The sequence below is a fragment of the Penaeus monodon genome, chromosome 30 (assembly GCF_015228065.2).
Source record: "Penaeus monodon isolate SGIC_2016 chromosome 30, NSTDA_Pmon_1, whole genome shotgun sequence".
NCBI lineage: Eukaryota > Metazoa > Arthropoda > Malacostraca > Decapoda > Penaeidae > Penaeus > Penaeus monodon.
Genome location: NC_051415.1, coordinates 19,338,265 through 19,338,465, shown reverse-complemented (window position 1 = coordinate 19,338,465; position 201 = coordinate 19,338,265). Strand labels below are relative to the sequence as shown.

The following is a 201-nucleotide window of genomic DNA, read 5'->3' as shown; positions in this document are numbered from 1 at the left end:
ATTGTTTAAATGTTTGGCCGCTACAATCTCTTCAGAGATTAAAAAAGTCCGTTTTACTCAATCCCGAAGCTCACGTTTCTGTAAAATCTAAAAACCTTTTTTAATTGTCATAAATCAGTGTATGCAATGTAGTACCATTTAAACGATAAAAAATCAAATTCATATATTTAGGCATTTTCGTAGGGCGTTAAATGCCGAATG

The 201-nt window shown here is 31.8% G+C and overlaps 1 protein-coding gene across 1 annotated transcript in view; it reads left to right on the top strand.

Moving 5' to 3' along the window:
- LOC119592373 overlaps window positions 1-201 on the top strand; it is a 10,593-nt gene that overhangs the window by 3,361 nt on the left and 7,031 nt on the right. The gene's annotated exons all lie outside the window — the stretch shown is intronic.